At 31.4% G+C, this 25,897-nt stretch overlaps 1 protein-coding gene and 1 long non-coding RNA gene across 5 annotated transcripts in view; one reads left to right on the forward strand and one right to left on the reverse strand.

The window, feature by feature from the left end:
• LOC130442438 (muscarinic acetylcholine receptor gar-2) overlaps positions 1-25,897 on the forward strand; it is a 144,749-nt gene that overhangs the window by 10,875 nt on the left and 107,977 nt on the right. The gene's annotated exons all lie outside the window — the stretch shown is intronic.
• LOC130442448 (uncharacterized) lies at positions 4,240-7,529 on the reverse strand. The gene is made up of 3 exons (XR_008909775.1): positions 7,335-7,529; positions 5,587-5,808; positions 4,240-5,530 (listed from the first exon to the last, which is right to left on the reverse strand). It is a non-coding gene; the product is annotated as an uncharacterized LOC130442448 (long non-coding RNA).

Raw genomic sequence — 25,897 nt, forward strand, 5'->3', positions numbered from 1 at the left:
AAACCAAACTTCATAAACTTTAAGTGAATAATACGAGTATATTATAGAAGAAAACTTTTTGGAATCCAAAATTTTAAAAGTGCACAAAAAATTAGAACATAAGGATAGGATCGAGGTCGTAGTGGGTATGGATGGTATGTAAGACGTCAGAAGTTGGTAATAATAGAAGTTTCCCGTTTTATATAATTTTGCAAAAATTCTTCTCACCGTGCTTCTAGCAATTGGAGGCCATTTAAAATGTATTTAGTGGAATGAAGTAAATGCTACTTCATGACTTCCAAGTCTCTCATCGTAACCTACCATTGGAGGTGCCGAACACACTGGTCGTCCAACAACATGTCGTTCAAATATCAATATCGAAGCAGTGTATGAGAGTGTTGGTGACAATCAATGAACATCAGTTTGGCGTCCTGGACAAGAATTGCAAATATCAAGAAGCCCTCTAGACTAAAAATCTGCATCCATGCTTACAAAATTCAATTACCACAACAATTGAAGCCTAATGATCATGCACAGCGAAGAGAGTTTGTTGAATGGATTATTGACCATCAAGAAATAAATTCTGATTTTCCAAGCATAATCATCTTAAGCGACGAAGCATATTTATATCTTGATGGGTTTATTAATCGCCAAAATTCAGCTTTTGGGGCTCTGAGAACCGTCATGTGGTAGTCAAAAAACAAATGCATCCACAACGTGTCACTGTTTGATGAGCAATTTGGTCTGGAGGGATAATTGGACCATAATTTTTTTTGAAAAAGAGGGTGGTCTTTTTATGAGGTTATTTAAAATCATCAGAAGCCCACAACCACGCGTAGATTCAATGTTACATCAACGAACTTCGGCCACATTTATGGAAACTTATTCCATGTACTTTATGATTCAATGAAGAAATTACAATTAAAATAATAAAAACCATTTAATCTAAATCTTGTATTAATTTTTGGACATCTTTTACAATTGGTATGATAATAATTATAAAACTAACACTGACAAAAAGTTGTTTTAGTAAAAGAATTGAAAAAATTTTTAGAACTAGATGAGGTATCTTCAAGTTCTAATTATATAATTCGAAATCAAGTTTTATTGTTTTTAATTTATTGTTTGTGTTTCTGCATTTTCTTGAAAAATGAACGTTGTATGAATTTTTTGCATCACTTTTTCATAACTGTGTGTAATGAAATTTTTCAAAACTTTTGAGTATATCGAGTAAAAGGTTACTGAATACAATTTTTACACCACCACTACACCAACACTCACAATTACACTGTGTAAACTGAGTTTACCTTCAGTCTCTGAAGACGATAACTTGGTTATATGGTTGGATATGTTTTGTAATTTGTATGAAAGATTTTGTTTTCACGTGAGAGGTATGCTTGCTTCATTCAACCTTATTCCATTATACTGAATATGTTAATATGTCTTAATTAGAAAAAACTTAACTCAATTTGAAATCTACCTGAAGACATTTTTGGATTGCAATTATTATTCATCCCATTTCTCCATCACATCACTTTTGATTAATCTACTTTCTTGTATGCTAAATAGGCTCTTTTTCCCTCAAATAAATGCCAATAATTTTATCTGAATAGGCTTCGTTGAGTTAAGTACACACCGTTAGTATTGCCTTATTTCCAATTCAAATTATTTTTGCAAATCTGAATTTCTGATATGAAATCTATCGAACCATATCATACATCTCATCTTCTCTCAATTTCGTATCCTATTTGTGATTATCTTTAATTCACGTTCTTTCTCACCTCTCCTCAATTTTCAAGAGTTATTACACATATTTCTCAGAGACGGCTCTCGACTACCAAGAATACTCGTATCGAAAACACAAATTGGATTATTGGAAAAATACATTTACTAGTAAAACATTCACTCACTCCAAATACAACATCTGAATAGAATATGACGAATATACAAAAAGTATCCAAATTGTTTTGTTACTGAAGCGTTCTTTTCTGTTAAAAAATTAAATTTCTTTCTATCGTGTTCCACATCATAAAACATGAAATTTCACATAAAATTATTTGATATAAAATTTGGATCGATGGTTATTATGTATATTTTGAAAATAGTACAGTTATCCAACCCTGTTTTTGGCTAGCAATTCTTTCGGACAACAAATTTTTATTAACAATCCGGATATTAATTTATATTTTTGGGTTAATTTACTCGCTAGTGTTATATAATCTTACATCTATAATGTCTTGATGATCTAGTGATGTAACCTCTTATACCTGCTACTAGGTCTATTCGCCAACTTCTTTCAGTCTTTTCGCGTTGCTTGGTCTTAACAATTCGTCTAGTAGTGGAATTTGGTGGGTTTTTATAGTTTTGTGATGTTTGATGATCCTTTATTGGATAACTTTCTGTACAGTGGGCACTCGCAGGTCCGCGTGATTTGATACATACCATAGAATCTACTTATTTATATTAGATTTAGAAGCGCAACCCCACAGCTCAATTCCATATGTTCATATAGGCTTGATGACAGACTTGTATATAAGGAATTTGTTTTCAAGTCAGACTTTGGATTTTTTCTCTATCAACTAATGTTTTTATATCAAGTTTTATTTTTTTATGATGTGATGTTTCCAGTTAAGTTTTTTGTCCAGGTGGATTCCTTCGTATTTAGACTGTATTATTTACTTGACTGGAGAACATGTATCCTTACGTAGCACGAATTTTACATTTGTTGATTTGGTCTCATTCACTTAAACTCTCCTTTTTGTAGCCATTCTTGGATGAAGCTGAACATTTTTTGTTGCTATTTGTGGTTCTTGATTAGAAGTGTCGTCAGCAAAAGTTCATGTTGTTGTATACTGTGTCTCTGTTATATCTGATGTATACAGTATGTTAAGTTAAGTTAAAAGTTCGGACTTTTCCTCGTTCACTTTTATTTGGAAGGTTCTGTTGATTAGGTAAGATTTCAGAAGTAGGTGGTAGTTTGCGGGAAGAGTTCTTTCAATTTCGTATAGCAGTCCTTTGTGCCACACTCTGTCAAAAGCCTGTCCGATATTGAGGAAAACAACAGAGCAATATTTTGTGTTCTCCAGGACTTTATTTATTTTTTGCGTGAGTCGGTGGAATTGGATCCATTCCTGTAAAGGTAGGTTTTCAGCTATTCTTGGTAGCAGGCTTATTGGACGGTAAGATGACACGTTGATTTGGTCTTTGCCTAGTTCACCAATCAATATGATTTGTGCAGCTTTATATGATTTTGGCCAGTATTCAAGTCTTAGGATTGCGTATAGGTGGGGCTGTTATCTTAGGCCTTTTTGAATTCTTTATTGACTTCCAAGTGAAGTTATCTCCTCTAGTAAGTTTGGACACGTATTCCTTAAATTGTGTATCCCTTATCGCTTTTCTGCTATTAGTTTCTTTATTTCGAGTGGGACAACTCGTCAACACCAAGTCCACACAGGTCAGAGGTACATAAGCCCCTTAACAAAATAATGCAGGGAGCTTGGTTGTCAAATACGTGGCCTGATGTATGAAATAAAGCGTGTATAAGCAAAAATACACGCGGTTTAGAACAGCTCCGTGTGTACTCAGATATACACAGGCAGTCAATGTCAAAGTGTTAAGTCAATAAAGTTAGCTCTGATTATAAATTAAAGACAAAAATATGAATCCATCTCATGAGGAACAATCCAAATGAAGTGGAGGACTACTTCGTCTTCGATTTAATGTCACACAGACTAGAAGTGCACTTTTGGATAAATGTGTTAAAGACATATATCGTCGAAAATGTAAACTTTTCTCCTACTATACGGGCGGAAGGAGATGCCTCGGTTACAAGAGCGAATCGTTTCATGCAAAATCTAATTCTTCCTTTTAATCAGCACATCTCTCTATATATTATGCCTTCCTTGGAAATTTAGGAGAATTTGAAATTGAAACATATATAAACTCAAGTTTTAATGTTAGTACCAAAGATATTAGAATCATTAGAACTCCGAAAATATATTAGTTATGTTAAATTTTTTTGTTTAAATTTTGATACTCATTTGGGAATCATGAGAAATGCAGTGAATATCTTAAATAAATTAAAAAAAATTATTGTATGTCTATATTGATTACATATTATGGTGATATATTATTATTTTGAATGGAATATGGGAAAACATTCTACATGAGTATCGAATGAAAAGTATCGTACTAATAAATGTATCGATACCTCAAAGTCAGAATATCAATACATATTAGTCAGTAAATAAAAATAAAAGGTTTTGGCACACAAATTTATTATAATAGTACAGAGATTACAATAATGAAACGACTGTAACTTTACAAATTTTGAATTTTATGAAAAAAGAACTATTAATTTAGGCACTAGTCTGAGTCAGCTATAGGGAATAGGATTCTATACACGTTTGTCTTGCATACTCCACATTTTTTTGCTTTTCTTCGAAAGTTCTTGTCAAATCATTTTCGCTGTTGCTGATCCGTACATGGAAGCTAACATTCTTCGCCTGTGGTCTACCCACAATTTTGGAATCTGACGTAGAAGAGACGTAAAATAGTGCATCGTTAATTCTTGTCTAAAATCCAGAAGTGGCATTTTACCATTTACAAAACAAAAAACCACATTTCCATCGATAAATGCTGTATCTAATATTTGAGTAAATATAGGAAAGTACCATTTTTTCCACGTATTTTGATTCTGTACTTTGGGAACTTCCAGTCTAACAAATCTACTCCCCCCATAAACTTATTATATTCTGAAATCAAATATGGTTGAGGAATATTTTTTTTCGTTCTTTCTGTTCTGGACCATCTATAAGCTTTTGATAGAGGTAATATGCTTTCATGGTTGGAAAGCATTGTTACGCAATTATTGTCTTTTCATATTACCCCTAAGACTTTATTTTTGGTGTCAAACCTACTTTTTTTCATATCTTACTCAGACTTTATTCTATCAAATTTACATGTGCCTTTTGCGCGTATATTCATTTCTAGATGTTTTTGGACCAATGAAAAACTTGTAAAGAAGTTGCAAATCTAAAAGCTATTTAGTTGAGGATTTTCAACTTTTGAAAACAACCTTATTACAACGTCTCCTACTAGTCCATATGATACTTCAGGTTCTCTCGTTCTTTTTCCTTCATAAACCTCAAAATGGTAACAATAAACTCTAACTGAACAACAAATAGCCTACATTTTGAACCCGAATCTTATAGGTTTTCTTCTGATGAATTGTTTGAGATAGTGGCGTCCGAAGTATCTTACCATTTGTTCATCAATACTCCTGTCCTGGTTGAACACTCCAAAGGTCATGAATTTCTTATTTAGATGCTCAATTAACGGTCGAATTTTTGTCTCTTTGGTCATTAGGAATACCCAATTTTTTCAAACAGTTGGTGGATACGTGTTATTTTGAGCAGCAAACTTTGAACTTCCACTAAAGACGTAATCCAAAATTACGTCGTCAAAAAATAATTCCAAAATTTCAGTACTATCAGGGATTGTTGACTTCCTTTTCTTACTTTGACAAGGAGTGGATGTATTCGAATTTTCACTAAAATCATGTTCTGAATGGACATTATGTATTTCAAGATTATGAGATTTTTTTACCCTAGGCAACATTTTTTTTCTAATTGGCTGGTAACTCGAAATACTCGGACCATCATCGACAGTATCTTCTGCATGAATACTGTGAACTTTCAGTGTCTCAAAAACTTCTGTGGGATATTAAGCTTCCAATAGATTTTCGTCAAAATCCTCACAATCTGTGACTTCATCTACATCTTCTGGTGGTAATTCAACTATATTATTGGTATTGACGTCATCATTATCCTAAAAAGATCATTTAATATCGGTTCAAGGTCTCTTACATTTACAATAGGCCATTCCTGTGAGAAACGTGTTCAACTAAGAAGAGAATAACATGATATGTATCACGATCCCCAAATGTGGATTAATTAAAAAAATCGTATAAATATACGAAGAGTTTAGTAACTCTGATTTTAGTGCACTGCTCTCACTCTTTTTGCTTAAAAACACAGAATTCAGGAATTCAAGTTTAGATTTCTATCTCTAGAATTGAGGAATAAATTAACAGTACGAACGATACAACCCAGACAGAAAAATCAACAAAACGAAACTGCAGTAAGGCAAAACTCATGGTACTTAATGGGTTAACGATTAAACCTGCCTGGTTTGTAAAAAATGCCTTTTTGGAACTATTTTCAATAATAAAGTAAGATCTATGCACTTATGGAAAAAATTAGCAAGAAAAAATTTAAATATGTGAGTAAGCTAAGAGTTTGGTTTTCTAAAAATTTTTATAGCTACAATATTCACCAAGTTTTTCTACGTTAAAGAAAAATTTAAATTCACAGTTGAAAAGTTCAAGATTAGATAACGGGAAATCGGTTAATTGAAGAAAATAATATTCTAAACATCACAAGAACAATTTAAAAACAATAGAATAGAAGAATAGAAAAAAAAAAGAGATTTTCTGTCATAATAAAAATTGGAGTTTGTTAACATCAAATCAGTGTATCAATGTCCCAACGATGTGTTTAAAATTATAATTTTCAAATGCATGTGATTTTCTCAAGTTTTATTAAATCTTAGAAAACTGACCGTTATTTATTGAATTAATAATTGCAAGGATTGAATGTCGCTTCACTGCTTCTAAAATGTTTAATAAAATGAGACTGAATATTATTAGAAATTCTGGTAACAGCTTCCATGATATTATCAGAGGCGAAAAGATGTTTCTCAACGCTAACTCGATTCATAAAGTTTCTTATAAATTCACTGACAGAAGATCGTTTAACACTTCTTTCCATGCTATCCATTGAGAAAAAGTTCATATCCGAAATAGATAATTTTAATGACAAAGTAATTGCGAAATTTACGATCCGAAAGATAAGATTGATAAGAAATAAATTGTAACACTGTAACGAAGATTACTCTCAACATGGTTAAGTTACTGGGAGAGTTGCTTAAGTTAATTTAGCATTTATGAAAATTGCTTATTTTCTTTGAAGTCAATAAAAGTAAAATAGCAAAGTAAAGACGTTGCTAAAGACTGAAAGAAGTGATTGGTGATTCATATTTTTATTGTGTGATAAATGTTACAACAATCCATCAGTTTAGCACGAAAGTTGACGAAATCAATGCATATTTGACGAAGATGCCAAACCTTCTAAAAGATATGTTTTGTTGAAACATTGTAAAACACCTAAACCTTTTTTTCACCAGCCGCTACTATAGTTGTCGATAATATACCTATCTGTATTCGAAAAATGTAATATTCATATACATTTAATTTATTTAACTTGAATTATTACATTAAAGTTACAAATACTTACACGTAAATTTAGTTATTCAGTAGTATTTTAAATTGAAGTGTTTACCCATACAAAATAGCGAGAAAAAACAAATCCCTGTTAGCCAGAGAGACGAAAACCTTGAATTAACTATGAAACTTTTCAAATTGTTAACTTCAATATTCAGTAAACTGTTGATTTCACATTTTATTGTGCCTAAGGAGAAAGCTTAGAACTGAGCAGAGAATCTCTTGGAATGTGTAATATATCACTTGGAATCAGGACCGGCTTACAAAATAATTATATTGTATTATACAATAGTGTTAGATAGAATGTGGAGGTTTAATTTGAATAATGATGGAGAGAGATGGGTGTTATACCTTCATAAAATACTTATTATTGTCCGTTGAGAGAAACTACGGAAATGAAATAAAAACTGTGAAATATGAATTTTATGCAAGAATAACAAATGCACTTTTTGCATAATATTGCAACAAGAAAGTAGATACAATATTAATTTTTTTCAAATTATCCATGCAGTTATCGTGGAAAACGATATATAAAGCTTCAAATTTCAAGTCTCAAATTACCATCATTCAGGAGGAGAAATAAGTTTCACAGAATTATTGATATGGTAAAATTGTTATGAACGAATTCGAACAATTCACAAATTGTTTAAAATAAAAAAGCGGATGATTCCACCAATCCTAAAATTAAACATCTGCTATATAGTTAAATCAGCCAGGAAAATGGTTGAGATCCAGGATACTCTCGTATTAGATCCTAAGAAACATTCTAGTAATGGACGAAGGCTGTTATGTTTTGAAATTTAAATTTCGAAAGCATTAAAGTTGAAACATTCATCTTGGTCAAAAAATGGAATCAAATCGCGAACATTTTCGTGCGATGATTTCCTATGACTTTTGATGTGGATTAAACCAACAGTATAGTGCTGATCAACTCGCTCCGACTTTCCGTGATGAAGCACCATCTGTGTTACGCTGATTTTTTTAATTCAATCGTGGTCACACTTCACTACAGGATAAATTTCGTGAAGTTCATTTAAAATCGATCCGAAAACATAAATCGGTGCATAAACTGATATTGCATGATCACATAGGACATACCGTGAGATTGATACATACTTGGTCATTAGTTCCACTTGCATACATTCACAAAAAGTTCATGTTGATTGGTGCGAAGAAATTCTGAGAAAATTTATGGGTCTTTAAAGACGAACAAATTCCATCAAAAGTTGTTCGCACACGAAACACTTCGAAGCAAATGGTTCCCTGTTTTTTCGAGATAACTGGACATGTCATCACCGTTCCATTAGGGCAACGTAGATTGATCAATTCTGAATGGTACAACAGCATTTGTTTGGCAGAAATGTTCGAGCTCTTACTTTGAAAGAGAAAACATCGAGTTGATAGGTTGAGCCTTACTGCTCTTGTATGGTACCCAATGTTTTCTTCTTATTCCCAACTACGAGATCAACATTTTTCTGCTCCTGCAGAAGTGGTTGATGCGTATCAATCACATGTTTTGGAGTTACCTCAATCGGAATGGAAAAAATGCGTCGACAATTGGTGCAAACGTACACAAAAGTGTATTTATCTTAATGGAGAATATTTTGAAAAATAATAAAGCCATATCCAATTATAAATATTTGTTTTTATTTGTCTATCTCAAAACTCGCAACCCGCGTAGTGTATTTGCGACATCTTGTATTTAACTTCAATTAGTTGCAGAAAAAATAATTTTGTATTGTAAAAGTTTGTTTATTATGATCATTTTGAATATTATAATGTAATAAGCGAAAGAGGATTCTTCTGTTAAGCCATCCCTGAAAAAAAGCTACCACTCAAAAGACGTACAATAGTCTTACAAATATTAATACAGAGAAGCTGGTAGACCACAATTTGCCATGTATCCCATTTAAGTATTATCCGCAACGTATTTCTGTGGTTTCAAATCTATTGTCAAGACTGGAAAAAAGGATGAGGAAGATTGTGGAATTGGATTGAACGAGCTCATGCTGAGAACCTACTGGTTTCAATAGCGTCAACTCAGGATTAAAGCTCTCATATCAGCATTATGTAAACTAATCATGAGTATACTGTGTGAGGAGAGGTTCAAATAAGGAATTGTTACAAAGAAACATAAAAAATCTCACTCTCACTGTTTTAAAATATAAAAATAGTACATCGATTGTACGGAAAATTTTGATTCTTAGTAATTTCTAATACTTTCACTAGCTTATCGACTCCAGAATAAACAGTACGTGAGAAACCTCAATTCCACTTCATTGATACAATACTTTTAAACATTTACGTAAACTGTTATAAGGAATTAAAATACTCTTCACGTCGCGTCGTCCTCATTACGTGAGTAGTTTTCTATTCACGTATTTAATTGAATTCTGTAACAAAACGAGTCAAAGAAATTCCAAAACAAATGATAGTGACACTGAATTGGCCAGCAGAAAATACACGGTAGGCCTTCAAACTTGAATGGCACATTGAAACAATAGCTAATCTATTTTGAATCTACACTATATTCGATCCATAATAGAAGGAAAATTGGACTGATTGCATGAAACATTTGGAGAACATTAGAATTAGAATGTATACGATTCGCTCTTTCTAAAAATTGTAATTATGTTAGATCCAATAAAAGAATTCATAAACTCTAAAAAATTTTTTCGAATTACACATAGTTCCATCGAAGATTTTGGCTTTACTCCTTTCTTTATATGGAAATCTTTAATAAAATTTATACTAATTTTTAATCAACCTATCGATATAAATTATTCATAATTTCTCGCTTTACATGATAATACATGATTCAGTGAAAAACTCTTTAAATATAGAATAATATCACGTGATTTTTTTACTTCACCACCTTGAACGTTAGTATCCATGACAATAAATTTTAACTTCACTCAATAGTACTAGTTCTTACATGATCAAATTTATTTTAACTACTTTAGCCATCCATTTAGCTAGATGCTGATGAGACATCTCATGAGGCCACATTAGAGTTCTGGCCCAAAATTTGGAGTAGTTGTTTGCTCTCTCATTGCGTGATGTACCCTGGAGGCCTAGTAGCCATAAAAGAGTGCACTCAAAAGGCCTACAAGGCTATAGGAGAAAATGTAAATGTGCTGTCTAGCGAGGTTTCTGTTCAAATACTGATGTACACATATGTTTATTGCTCATAGCTCTGCATGAAAAATAGTGAATTATTTTTCTAGTAGTTCGGAGGGAATGTCATTTGGTCCAGAAATAGAGCTTGTGGAAGATATTTATTGACCCATGATTCTCGATAATTGATTACCACTTCAAATGGGATATCTGTGTCAATCATGCTATCCATCTGGTCCATTGGTATGTCATTGATTTCTAGCTTTATCTTTTTGGAATCCTTTTTAGATTCTGTGGTATCAATTTTTACGTCTGTATTAGTCTGTGGGCACCCTAAATGCCTATTTTCTCACTATCAGCTTGGGAGGAGGCAGGTTTAGCAGCTTCCATTTTTCAAATGATAAGAAAATCAAAATAGAAATCTGTTTTGACTTGAAAAATTAATTTTTACTTCGCTTCTATATCTCAAAAATATGTAGCAGCTATCAGGGACATAATCTACATTATCTAAATATTTCAGTAAACTGAAATATAAAACATCCAAAAACAGAAGAATTAATATTATATATCAAGTACCTTGTAATGGTTGCGACACTGCCTACATAGGACAGACATTTCAGTATTTGGAAAATAGACTAAAGGGCCATCAATACAATAAAAAAATAAAAATGTATCAACGAATCAAGAAATATCAGAAAAACCTAAATTCGAAAGTAAAATTTATAGCTCTATTTTGTAAATTTTAATACAGTACGAAGAATTGGACTGACAGTTGCTAAATATTTCTGAGACGCAAGAACTAAGAAAAAATAAATTTAGTTGAAACAGATTTCTATTTTGATTTTATTTTTATTCTATTGTGTTCTATTGATTAATATAAATATGCAAATTGTCAGTGTCAAGTCATATTTTAATAAAGACGTCAACAGAACGATCAAATTTCTATTTGTCTTCAATAATAAAATTAATTTTAAATCAGAACAGAGCTCAAATCAAGACGATTTAGAAATATGAACATATCAAAAGGTGTAAGAAATCAAATCTTTATATTTTATTATACTTAGTGCATTTTAAATGAAGTGTACTTCATGAATTTTTTCTACTTGTAAGTGAAAATCTGATGCTTTTTCAACAAAGTGTCAAATATGTATTGTTATAATGACAATCAGTATCTAGTGTGTATATGTACATCTACCATGAAAACTGTGCATAACTTGCACGGAAGAATTGAAATAGTAGGTTTACACTATAAAAATAATATGCTTATGTTACAAGAATTTATCACAAATTGTTTCTCGCTGTATTGTTTCCAGAATTTTATCTGAACATAAACAAAGAAAATTTATCGAACAGTTACATGAAATCCTTTCAGTTTCAGTATATTTCTGAGTCATATATTTACCTTTCGATACTATTTTAGTATTTTATACCAATTTAGAGGGAAAGTAGATATTTCCCCTGCCTTTACCAGGGTACTCTCATCACTGCTTCTCCGCTTTCCTTTGTACTATAAATATTGTAATAAACACAATTTTAGAACCTAATAAATATGTAATGGGTTAATTATATACACAAAAATTGAACTTAAAACTTTAGCAAGACAACATTCAAGCATTTTTTTTATTAAAACTAAAATTTCAGTCAGTACAACTCTGTATTATACAGTTGAACAAATTGTTTTGTTTGAGTCAGTATTGTATACGATGTTCGTACAAATCCTCCATGTGTAATTAATAAGGGAACTTATCTTTTGTTCTATCGTTTTTCCAGATTTTTTGCTACAGTTAATGCTGCTTAATACACATCTTCAAATTCAAAGTCACGAATTGTTTCATTTAATTTTCTATTGTTTTTCACGCAAAAAAGAAAGCTGAGTAGCTTAATTTATATTCACAACAGTGTATTCAAATTATAAGTGTACATTAAACAACAATGTTTATGAGAAAAAGGTCTGTATGTTAAGATGCCACATTATATTATAAAACAATGTTAGAATTTAATATCCATTATTTTCTCTTCTCTATAAAAACTTAATACAATTCATGAGATGTTATTTTAAGTAGTAGTAGCTAGGACGATCCTTTCAAATTCTATTCCGAAAACTAGATTCTCGACAGTTATTTCCAATAAAGTTAATTTCCTATACAATCACACCTGAAATGAATAACTACTACATTCAAATGAAATTGTAAAAATTTATGTTACTTTATTCTGTTTATTGAATGATTACATATAGATACATAAAGAAAGCCTCAATATTCAACGTTCATCAAGCTCTTTTATATCTTGGTAAAACCATTCTTTGGGCTTGGGTGCAAAACATTCTGCACTCTTTTAAACCTTAATAACATCATTTTTTGGTCTTGGATGCCAAAAATTGTTGCATTGCATTCTCAATACCTCCCAAGAGTTCAGAAAGCTCTTTCAGATCTGAGTACAACCATTCTACGAGCTTAGAGGCAAAACTTTGTTACACTGCATTTTAAACATCCCTCAATATTCTAATTTTTGGAATTGCTGGAGAGTGACGACGGCGAACTATTAAAATGGTTGAAGACGCTATTTAGGATAAAGACTTGATGCATATTTGTCGAACTCTACGAGATATTGTAACTTACGGCCATTGAATTCGACCTCACGTTAATTTTATTTTAAAAATGTAGAAGGATGTTGACATAATCGAGTTGTTGGGATGAAGCCTATTGCCAAAATTCCCGTGGATATTGCTTCATAATTTCTTAAATTAAAAACCCTGAATTCTTCACTGGTCATTTCTTCCAGCGAACACCAGATATTCTTTTACATAATTTAGACGCTACTTTGATCCAATTAAAACGATATGGAGGCTGGAGGAGTTCAAGTGTCGCAGAAGCATATATAGAATACGCTTTTAGTGGTAAACATCTGTTGTTCATTCCAATTTTCAATCTTCAGTAATAGAAGAAATTTCTTCTGAATAAAAAATTGCAATAAATAATTGTAACAGTTATCTAACATTCAACAAATTATTTGACAGGTAAAATATCAAAGTAGTTAAGATAATATAAGTAAATGTTTTCATTATTGAAAGTGCGAGTAGTGCGGGTAGAAAAAAATTGTGCTCTAAATACACAAGTAATTATTGTACAATGTCAACGATATCTCTCTAATTCGTTTTATATCAAATGTCCATTCGTCGAACTAATGTGTTTACGATTATTTCATATATAAGATTTATGTGCATCGATTTTATCGTATGTTGTGGTTGTTATACTGTGAATTTAAACAGACTACCCCGGATAAAATCAACTCTGAAAATTCATTAAAGGAACTATGTGATTGATTCAATTTACTTCAATAATCATTGAAAAAGTAGGAAATAGTACTTTTATTTTGGTATCAATATTGCTGCCTAATCAATAATAACTAATAAAGTATATATAATATTTCTTATTTCTTAGACCTATTATATATGTTTATTCTTCTAATTTTCTAATTTTCTTGATTTTAGGTCTCTTCTGTTTTATTTCAATAATTTTTTAGAAGAAAGATAAAAATTGACTTTTCAACTTATTTCAGTCTTTTCAAAAGTCTTTGCCAGCTAGATTATGGTAATGGGATTGTGGCAAAAATAAACACCAAAACACCAAAGTCTACTAACTCTAATATATTCCCAGCTTTCGAATACTTATGTATTCATCATCTGGGACTAAAATTATCATCAAGTTCAATATAAAAATATGTTTAAAACTATAACAATAATGACAATTACTTACATCAATTAGTTAAGAATTGCTTTATTCAAATTGACGCTTGTTAGAAATATTAAGCGTATTGATTCTGGTTACTATAGAAATCGTTATTAGTTTTCATTGGTTCGATTATGAAGATAAGGTTAGCTGGTTGTCAATGACGTTGAATTTATTTTATAGAATCTGTTTTTTCGAAATATTAAAGATATGCATAGATTACACGTCAAGGTTATTTGAATCAGTTTTCTTATTAATGCATTGATCATTTTGTGCAATATATTTTGTTTCTAAAAGTAGACGTGTGTTGTAGTTTTTCTCAGTCGTGAAAGCAGATTAATAATTCATATTATGTCCTTGATGGTAAACATGTGTTGCTAATGAACACCTGTCAGAATATAATTTGCTTTTGTGGGAGGTTATCTAATTGGAGAGTGACATCTTTGACTGACCAACGTCTCAATTTAACAAGGTATGCCTAACATACATTATATTTGTCAATTTATTGATTGGTGTTTTATCTTTTATTTTAGTAAAAATACACTGAGAGGGTTTGACTGTATGCTATCTTAATATTATGTTCCTTAAAGATTCTAGAAAGTTTAGGAATAACAGATTTCGTAAATGGTGGAGGTGTCTAAATGGGTGAGATAGAAATGTCGTTTGACGTTCGAAGATGATATCGGTACTATGTTAAATTCAGGCTATTATGTGTTACACAAAATGCGTTTCAAAAGATATGAAGGATATGAGTTTTCATAAAAAAGTTTGTGAAGTATTTTAAGGTTTTTATAGAGTATTGGATCAGAAATTTTATAGATGCTTTTCATTTTCTCAGTGAAATTCTAAGGAGTAGGCACTTAAGGCCATAGAATCAACATAAAAAAAGGGTGATTCTTTACGTGGAGTAGGCAGATAGACCACGGAATCGGATCAATTCTTGCCAATGAACAGATAACCACACTACGTGGTAGTAAAATGCCATAAACCAAAGGACGCTTTGATGAACGAGGGTATTTTCATTGTATCTTGAATAAAAGAGTTGATAAAACATCCAGTATGTGAAGGAAAATTTAACGATCTGGAGAAACGAGCACAAATATGTTTTAAAAACTTTGATGCAAGTTTTTTAACCATAAGAGTAAGAAATACAAATATTTTGTTAGAGAATTGTTGTTTCTTAATCATCATTAAATTGTCACTTAAGATAAATCTTTTAAATAATGGATTTTCTTTCTGAGATTTTGGAGCTGTGAGTGATGAGCCCCGGGAAAGTTTTCATCAGCCTATTATCAGAGCAAATGGAACCCAAGGATGTTGGTTGATTACTATTGGACGTTATCACTACTATTCAGGAGCTAAATTTGCCAGGAAATCATAAATTTTAAATTTATAATAGAACTTTTTCACGTGTATCGGTTATTATTGTTTGAAATATTTCAATTACATTGATGAAAAATATCTTGTCAGTTATTTTAAAAAGTTTAATTTATGTGGAATGACAAAGTACAAATTTTGTTCCTCAGTGTGATTCACCATCTGAGTATTCTTGATGTCAAACCCCGGTTAGATTTAAAGTTAAGAGTCTTATCTTTTCTTAATTTTGCCTTCACTTATTTACAATGCTGTCCCTACCAGCAATTAATTCAGTTTCAAAATTAAGGTTGGAGCTAGAATTAAATACTCTGCTGTGCCTGTAAATATTAATAAATGCAAATTCTAATGAAAAGAAGCTTGATTTTGATATGAAGTTGATATTAATCCTATTCTGTTATAAAGCTCAAAAGAAGTCAATAAAATTCTGAATATTATTGTTTGCACTGTATGCGATTTACAATTATGATAATGTACTTATCTCAAGATCAAAGTGGGCACAAGATGTGGCCCATGAATTGGGTTACAAATGCAGAAGGCGGACAACTTCTTCATTGGTATCCAAGACCGTGCTCGGTTTCAATTTGTGTTTATATAAGTATTTCGTTCTTCTGATCAATCAAAATAGAGTAAATACTATTTTAGTACTTCATCTCAATACTTACCTCCATGGGCAATTATTTTATCGTATCTTTTGCTAGCTCGACCTCAACATGAAGCATAATGAGCTGCTCCATAGTGATACTTTAGAGATATATCAAAGAAATTAGGTTATATTTTGATAAAAGTTTTTTGTAGTCTATTCTGAATTATGCATAAAATAAACACAGTTCTGTTAAATGATATGTATTTCTAAATTTCAAATTGCTATAACAATCAAGAGAATTCTCTGAAAATAAAATTCGTACTTTTTTAAATTGTGTGAGATACATTGTTTAGAAAATTAAATTTTTTTAATGCTGTAGTTAGGATAATACCATTCGAACTCTGTTAAAGCTAGAGTTCAGTAATATGAAAATGGGTGTAAAATGCTGAAATTTCTAGAAAACTTTCAAGACGTATTTGAATCATCTATCCGTTTAGTTGCATGACGCTACAAGACCGTTTTCATCAAATGCTTTTGTTTTCACTTGAATAATTAAAATGTTTAAAACAAATAATCCATTTTTCGGCTACATTTTTAACATTTTTTACGCAAATTTTAGATAAAGTAAGAGTTCGTTGAACTTGATGATGCTACGAGGCCCTTTTTTTTGATTGTTTTTGGAATCCACGCACAATTTCAATATAACTTTATATAAGGCATAGTATGCCTGAAGTCCACCATTTCTTAATTATTTCACATTTTCGAAATTTTTGGAGACATGCAGCCCTCCACTAAAAAAATTATATTTCTAAGCTTAAGTGAGCAAGGACCTGGCAACGGAAGAGATAAGGAAGGGGAGTGAAATGGTGCTGACTGAAAAGTCAGCAAGGGCATCATAATGGGCCTAAGGCCTCTGAGTGGATCTCGGCTGACCTATCACAATTTGCTCACAAAAAACGACCATGGAATTTCGAAAATTCAAAACTTGAATATTAGTATATATGTACAACGAAGTCGATCAAGTCACAATGTATTAATGGTCTAAATTCTGGACTGAGTGAATCTATGGTGATCGAAATGGAAGAGGTAAAAGAAAACTTCTTTGATTGTTTTATAGAGTAATTGATCATACTTACACAAACAACCTGAACAGTTAAATGATGTAAGCAAACATAAAGTTAAATGAAAAAATATCATACTAAATAAACAATAGTAAAACATAAAAAAATAGGATAAGACTGTCAAAATATTTTGTTTAAATCACCATAGTCAATAACCCCTACACACAAATTTTAATAAAAGTCATACGAATCCATATCGAAATATAGATCTCGTTGCGGGTCCTTGCGTATTTTACCTACATGTATATAGGTAAGTTTCAGATATCGGCATTTTTAAATAGGCAAAAAACAAAAAAATATATTTGTACTACCGCTCGGAAAGTACGTACTTTAAACACACTTTTGAGTGCCTAAAACTTTAAGCAGTAGTGCCTATTAAGGACCCCGTAGTTTAGTTGCCAGTGTACGAGGCTCAAATGCGGAAGGTCCCAGGTTCAAATCGCGCTGATACCATTTTTCTACTTATGTAATAATAAAATAATTTTTAGGTAACATTTATACATGCCGATCAGAAAAGTTGACAAATTTAATAACACAAATTTCTCTATTGTTCTGTTAATTTTGATTAAAATATTCAAAATATTAATAAAAAATAATATGTATTGAGGACAATCTCCATTCAACTTCTGTATTTTGATAAAATTTTCCCTAGCAGAAAAAATATTGTATGCAATTCGTGTATAAAGGCCATTTTTTGTATCATGTGATATTCACATTCGCCTAAAAACTATTGCCTATTAAATGTCAAATCAAAGACTCATAACTTTGCTTCGAAGTTTTTTAACTATCAACTGTTACTTATATTAATAGGTCGGTAATTCGCATTTGAGGACTCATTTTCTCGGACTAACACTAGCTCCTAATGAGCACTCACCTTTTTAAAATACATTTTCGTTTAGTTAAAAGACCTTGTTTTCTCCCTTCAATAAAATATATCTTACCGCCTAATAACTGATGCAAAGGCACGTTTCACGTTTCCGTCTTTTTTTATCGATATTATCATCATCAGTTTTCCGCGTACTACCAATACCATTATTATTCCATGTCCACAAATAAAAAAGTCTAATTGGTCCAATTAAGATTAATCGATATCAAAATTTCACAGTGGTATCAAAATCACAATCGACAGAGGCGTAGAATATTTTCCTATATGAATTGGATTTTCTGAAACGAAATTCCATAACCAAATAGAAAAACATAGGAAACTAAAGTCTATTAGTCAAAGAAAAATAGCAAACCAAAAACATGATCAGTACGTGATCAGCACGTGAACATTCCGGGCGAAACGCGGCGTGGCACTATTATGGGGGCACTATTACCATAATACCACAAATAAAAATCCGCGTGGGAGGGGTGAGCCCCACATCGATGGAGACGCCGTTAGATCAGATGTAGTAAAGGGAAGACATCGCATTATCATACTGCAGTGAGATTGTTTATATTTGTCTGTGTTGTAATTTCCTTAAATATTTCTGATGCGAACACATATGATGAAGAAGAGGACTAAAAAGCCTCATTTTAACGCTAGATAAAAACAAATGATTGTGATTACTTATAAAAATGGAATGCAAGAAAATGATAACAAGAATGTTGATGACGTTATTTCCAAAACGGCAAATATTTCGGGAGTATCTTTTTGAAATGTTCGAGGCTCAAACCAAAATGTGGAATATAAACATTGATGTGCAAGTTGAGCCACTTATTATAAATGTTGACGATAGAGGAATATGCTCAATGTCATCTGATGGGCAAGAAAATGTGTTTGTTGAGGTAAAAAATTAAGATTTTATTTTATTGTTTCAATACACATATTATCGATTTCTGCATTCGGTGTTAAAGTCTATTTATCGAAAAAAAAAACAAAAAATAGTAAACCAAAACATATTCACGCACAGTGCACGTGATCAGGGTTGAAAACGCCAAAGCAAAGCATGTAACAGGACCGCATTCCGCACTTAAGAAATAATTTGCGGTTTCATACAACACATTAATAATATAAATTATGAATAATTATGCACAATTATTATTACAAAAATATATAAAAGGAAACTTTTCATGTGATACAGAGAATTGATACTTTCTCAAGAGGAGGCAAATGTCCCAATTGTTGTATCTAAACGAGGGAGGAGAAAAGTAAAGTAAATTCACTGAAAAAAATATTTCAAGCATAAACTCTTTTTAACACGTCATTCGCCTTTGTGTTTATCACCACCAGATCATTTATCTCAAGTCTCTTTCCACTAATAATTTTAATAGCTTTTGGAACAGACAGTAATCTAAGATGGCTAGGTCAGGTGAATATAACAGACGTCCTAAGAAATCGTAACACAGTTCTATACATTTTTCTACAATAATAAAAAACGAATGAGTAGGCGTTTGTTGTTATCGAATAAAACTTCAAACTTCGTCATCAAAACGTCCCAGGCTCAATATTTGTTAGTTACTGGTTTTCCCTTTCCTCAATAATTGATAAATATTGAGCCTTTTAAATCCCATGGCCATAATCTTATCCATTGTTTCGACGAAAGTTTTGAGCCTGTGATAATATGATATATACAAATTTCATTTATCGTCACATATCAGGGTAAAATCAGGTAAATTATATCTAAAGATGATATAATTTTAAAACGAGCTAGCTTTTTATTAGTATTATACAATCGCGGCACCCATCTTGAAAAAAAATATTTCATATGTAATTTTTTAATCATATCCGCCACAAATTTTCATTTGACGATCGCCGATTTTATTTTATCTAACATTTATAGAGTACCTAGTTAAAGTAGATGATGAATGTTTATATTTTATATTCAAAAGTATATAACCAGTTGCAAATAATTCACTGGAAAAGTGAACTTCCAGAAAAATATTCACAAAATTTTTTTCGGTTTATTAATTGTTTTTCCATGTAAAATATGAAGTTAAATCACAATCCAAATTCACTCAATAATATTGAAACTATTTAAACCGAAAGACAATGTTAAACCACGAAAGTTACGTGGAATAAGGTCCAGGAACCTGGTGGTATTGAACTCCTACCACATACAGTACTTAGTTCGGATTTTGCACCGTCAGATTATTTTATCCAGATTTATCCAGATCCATGGTGAAATTTATGCGTGGGAAAAAATTTTTCATCCAAGCCAGAAGCATGGTTTTACCAAGGTCTTGAGGATCTTTCTTAACGTTGGGTTAAAATCATAGAATACGAAGGGATATATTTTTAATATCAAGGCTTCCTATTTGTATGATTGCTTAATAAACAAAGTGAACATTGAAAACCGATTTTATTTATAAGACACCCTCTATATTAATAAATAATAGATTAAAAAACTGAAAACAGGATTTAATAGCAAACCAATTAGAAAATAAAAAACTCTAAAAGGTACATCAAACTTGCTCGACTCCTATTTCTTTTATAATAATACTGATAATACATCTTCGTATCGAAAAAATGTTTACCATCGTATATTTCATATATACTTGATTATATCATAGTCTCTCATCATATATAAAAGAAAAGTTATAAGGAGAAAACAATGCGGCAAGGGAAAACATCAAAATAAAAGTACAGAGACTTAATTTTATTACATTTTGAATTGACAGTTTGAAATGATGCTCTCAATGTTTCCAATAAGTGGAAGGAACGCGTTCATAGAGTAAAATAAAATTCCTGATCAAATGAGAAAATGCTGATAGAAGTTATATTAAAATTTTAATGAAGATGCATTAATTTGAAATTCAAAACGTCTGCTTTATTTAACTTGTTCACCAAAATACGTCGCCGCAAAATTCCCGTAACAAGAAACACGATCATATGCAACCACAATAACCAGTTAAGAGTATTATTCCATACCCAGGTCTCGAGAACGGATATAAATTGTCTTCGTACTGTAAACACTGTGTTTTCCGCTAGGAATATTCATAACAGGACTGATTAAAATTTTAACTCAATATCTTTACGTGGTTTTATGTTTTATTATCTCCAGATTTTACATGATTACTGAAAATAAACAGTGCAATGTAAGGCCCAGCTGGAGGGGTTTACATATTATTCTGACAAAAAGAGAAGTAACAAAACCAATTGATCGATAACATAAATAATAATTTACGCTAATTATTATTAGATTTCGCTAAAGAGCAAATGATGAATTGGTTTGTAGAAAAAAATATAATATTTGCTAACTAGGATGAGTTATAGCCGTGCATTTATGACTTTATTGAACTCATCTTTCAAGCGATCGGTGGAGTTTAATGAATAAAGATAATAAACATAAATTGAATTATGAATAACTATTTTCATATATAGAGCGAAGAAATATTGCAAGGATTTTAGGAAATTACGATCTGTGATCAGGTCAGCTGATTGTGGATCTTAAGCCAGAACGAGATTTTGTTCACAGTTTCCAAACATCGCGTTCAATTTTCGGTGGAAATTTCATATTTAAAATTGGATCCACAATAACTTTCGACGCATATTACTTTTATAATTCTTCCATGATATTTATTCATTTGTATGATAGATTCTATAGGCCATTAAAAATAAGTCGGAAAATTTTTTCATCAAGCTGAAAATCATTTTAAAACATCTATTGCGTCCTAAATGCGTGTAATCTGGGTTTCCAACATTCCAGGTAGTGATATGATTTTTCTGGAATATCATTCTCAACGTCCTTCAAAAATTCGTCTACTTTGAGGTAAATATCAAAGCGTTAAATCACTGACTTAATATCCTCGCGACAAATGACAGCTGCGGCTTTCAGTATGCGAGCTTTGTTTCCAGATTTTCCATCAGGAATTTATGAGTTGGGACAAAGTTTTCGCAGTGTTCCATTTATGACAAAGTAAATTGGCATTGGTCTTTATTTTCTTCCATCTTTGTGCAAAAATAGTGGAATGTCATATCTTCATCTATCTAGGTCGGCTAACTGACAATATAGCTATTGCATCTTTTTCCAGGAAATTGATACTGCAGAATCTGTGGTACCTGGTCTCTACCTTAACCAGATCAACGTCAAAACGAATTCATTCAAGTACCTATATATGTACCTATACTATATATAGGTACCAAGTACCTATACTATACGGTAACTCGCCTATTTAGAGGCTATTACTTTTACAAATTCCTGTGATGTGTCCCCCCACATATGACAAATCTTTTTCAATCAAAAGTCTCCTTCTTATATTTTACTGCGTGAATCCCAACTGAAGCAAGACCTTGAAGTAGAAGATACTTCTCATCTTTACTTGCTTCTCTTTATTCATGTTTCTATTACCCTTTCTTTTTTAGTAGTTGAGGCCTCATCATATAATAGCTAATTAAAAATTTCGGGTAATTCATATTTGTAGATTTTGAACACGCCGTATAATCTCGGAAACAACAGAATACGACATTATAATACTTTATTTCAAGTATAATCAACTTTTTACTTGCACTATTCTGAAATTTAAAGAAAAACAGACTTTAAAATGATGTAAAATGTGTTTCAAAATTGACTGAATTAAAAAACTTTATATAATTTTATGTTTTACAGCTTTTAGTCTACGTGTTTTTTAATATGTGGTCTTGGAAAGACGAAAAATGTAAGTTTGCACTGAAATACAACTTTTTTTTTCGTTTTTAACATTCAATTTCGGCTATACTACTTAACCGAAGTTTTATATGTCAATTGACGCAGATTTAGTTCTCTGTATTTTTAAATAGAATGACATTTTCCATCAGACGCACTAGTTACAAGCAAAAAACTTGACATAGTGCAATATTTTAGCGGTTTTTTGTCTAGTAAAAGTTAAGCTCACCACCTGGGATGGTGCAAACTCAGATTACAGTTTTTTAGGAACAAATAGTGGTTTTCAAATGATTTTAAGCTTGCTGAAAATTAATTCCTCAAAATAAATTAATTTAATTAGTCTTGCTGGTTGTTTGATAATTGTTATTACCCAGATTTTGCAACAATCTTATTACCAATAAGCAATTTTATGTTGAAATGAAAAACGTTCAAAAAACCATTAACAAACGAAACAATTCATCAGCTTATCATGGTCTATCAGGGTAGAAAGGATCAACGACCAAAATCCAGACAACTCAAATTCACGGTCGTCCGAATCGTTCTCTAAATTCATAATAACTGGTTGGATTTTTTACTTTAACAACATGGTTTACCATACTCACGTATGAGATTATTATCAAATTGATGCTTTAGGTTCGTTCCAACCCATCAAAAAACCATCCTTGGTACGGCGACGATTCTGAGCAATAGAGATTACAAGATTACAGCCGGGCAGTACCGTAATACGATCGATTCTGTTTTGTGTTCCAATCGACTTAGGTATTGTTTGTGTCCTGAACGGTCATTTTGATACTTTTTTGATAGCAAGTACTATTTCAGTAACCATGTATAACCGGAGATTGCGCAGAAAATATCATTTAAACGCTTCCATAACCGTTCCAAGAACGGTCCAGACCGCCAGGTTAGAAGAAAACTTTTATATACATTTTTCTGTTAAACATAAAATCTCTAAATCTATTTCAAAATGATGATATTCTATTTTGGTACCTGGCTTAAATATCAACCAAGCATTTGGAATGAATCCCCTCCAAGGTCCAATATGAACTATTATCATTTGTTGTTCTTTTGACTTATTCATAAGCAAACATTTCATGGAATTGTCTTAAAACTCTCATTTCACTTCCTTCAATCAAAAGTTTCAAGATTATAAAATAGTTTCTGTTCTATTTTTGTAACACAAAACAAACAGGTTTTAGTTTAATGGAAATCGTGTACCATTTTTCGAATATCTCTGATATGTTATTAGAATAGAGATGTAATGTGTGCTTTTTGACTAATTTTTTAAACGGTGAAAAGTTTAGTTCACCGCATGTATTGAGTAAATGTCGCTCTTCTGAAATTATTCTTCAAATGTAGCTTATTGAAACACTTCTAACAAATTCCATTTCTATTCTAAGATTATATTTTTTATGAGAGGTAATATTTTCCAGGCTTCCAGAAAGTTGGAATTTCAAATTAAGTTCTCCCTCATTATTTTTGAAATAATTAAGTTCAATATCATTTCTCTCAATCTTGTTTTTTTTCCATAACCACATTATTGGGCCGCAAATTAGAAAGTTGCTGAATGATATTTATTTCACAGAAAAGCTTTCCATGAAAGAACTTAGAGGTTGTATTTCTTAAGGGTCGTAAGGGTTTTTTGAGCAACATAATGATACAAGCTACGAACAGTTAGTTAATTAACTTTCAGATTCCTCTCAATTTTCATTTATCATCAATAGAAAGGTGAAAGGCTGCTTCAAAATAACAGAACAATGGAAAATCGGTACCAAAAACGATGGGATCCACTCATGATGGGCGATTACTGCTGGTTCTTGGAGAGCGAAGATATGACCCTTATGAAAAAAGAGGACAAATATTTTTGATTTCTTGCATTATCAATACAGTATACAATACAATGTTAAAAACATGTGTGTGGTTTTTTAACGAAACATAAAAACCTTGTATGTTACCGCTTTTTTTGCCCATTTTTGTATTGGGATAAGTTAATTCTAATATATCCCGCTATTTAACTTTATGTTACAGTGAAAAAAATAACGAATATAATCGATATTAAAGGGCCAGCCTTTTTTGTGTGGCCCATTCTGTGTACTCTTTTATCTACGTTTTTTCACTTTTCAACGTATCTTTCTGACAAATATCTCTTGGGGTCCACGTGGTTATGAACACATTTGAGAAACTGATTCACCCCATTCATGTTAATGTATTTTAATACCTCGCAGATAGGCCCTTATCAATTTTACGGGGACAATTTTCTGGCTCGAAAATAGTTTAAGGACTCGTCGTCTTGGTTCGATCGTTTATATAAAACGAGTTTTTGTGTGTTGAAATTGGAAATTTCGCAATATCAGCGAGAGACAGAAAAATGAGTTATCCATAGAATTTCTTATGATATGGAGAATCTGTTGTTAGAAAATACAAGAATTGTGAGACATTTACAAACAGATGTTACGGTATGAATATTAAAATAATTAGAATTTCAAAGAAGAGTTTGGTAACGCTCATAATAAAAAAATATATTCTTGTAAATAATAGAAGTAGATATATGAATAAAATATGAGAATTTCATGAAATTATACCAATTTATCATAAAAAAATTGTCTCTCTGAAGTATGGTATAAGATGTCAAAGGAAGATATTTTATCGTTTTTCATGATTGACATATCGTTCTTCATAGTCGAAATCTTCTTGTCTATTAGCAAAAATCAACGAGTTTGACGTGGGATCCTCGTTTTTGCATAGAAATTTTTCAGTTTTCAGTTTCAGATCTCTTAGTCATTTTCACATCACTATCACTAAGAGGTCTTCTTAGAAATTGTCTTCATAAAAACAGTCAAAACGATTTAGAATAAATCAAGGAAAGATAGATTTAATTAATTAAAAGAAAAAACGAAATCCACAAACCAGAAATAGTGAAGTCGAGATAAGATAAAGAATTTACGCCGGATATAGCGTATATAGTGAGTACAAAATCGTAATGACAATAAGCAGAGTAACCAAATTAAAATTGTTCAAGATTACGATGAAACTCGTTGTTATATATGGGAAAGAAACTATGAGAAGAAACTAATATGGACAAAGAA

This window comes from Diorhabda sublineata, chromosome 4 (genome assembly GCF_026230105.1).
Source record: "Diorhabda sublineata isolate icDioSubl1.1 chromosome 4, icDioSubl1.1, whole genome shotgun sequence".
Classification (NCBI taxonomy): domain Eukaryota; kingdom Metazoa; phylum Arthropoda; class Insecta; order Coleoptera; family Chrysomelidae; genus Diorhabda; species Diorhabda sublineata.